The following is a 532-nucleotide window of genomic DNA, read 5'->3' as shown; positions in this document are numbered from 1 at the left end:
TTTGGCAAAATTACTTTTGTTTCCTTTTATTTTCAAGACGGGGAGTCATATCCGCAAAGGCCGTAACGTTTCGACATAGTAACGGAGTCTATTTTGACCAACAGTAGAACACTGTAAGAAGCATACGAGATTTAATCAAGGAATCAGACTATTTTTATGTGATCATGATGTGATGTATACAATATCGTTAGTAATATAGTCTATACAGAAACTATACATATTATATTATACACATCAAATAATTATCGCCTAGACGTCGAAGAATACTAGCCCATAAAACAACGTTCACCGGCTACAACAAAAAAAGTAGCACAACAAGTAGCAACCAAAATATTGCCGCTAAAGAGGATTTCAATGCGTTTTCTTGGTTCACTTTCCCGCTAAATAAACAACAAAAAAGAAAAAGAAGCACGGATACCTGTCGAAAGTACGACGCGGCGTCGCCGGATTACATCGAATTCTCGTATGGCAACGGGGGCCCAGAATGGATTGAATGAGCCCCAATGTCCAGGGCCCTTATTCACGAAAACTA

This window comes from Patella vulgata, chromosome 5, assembly GCF_932274485.2.
Source record: "Patella vulgata chromosome 5, xgPatVulg1.2, whole genome shotgun sequence".
NCBI lineage: Eukaryota > Metazoa > Mollusca > Gastropoda > Patellidae > Patella > Patella vulgata.
The sequence above is the reverse complement of the archived record's forward strand: the minus strand, read 5'-3'. Positions refer to the sequence as shown.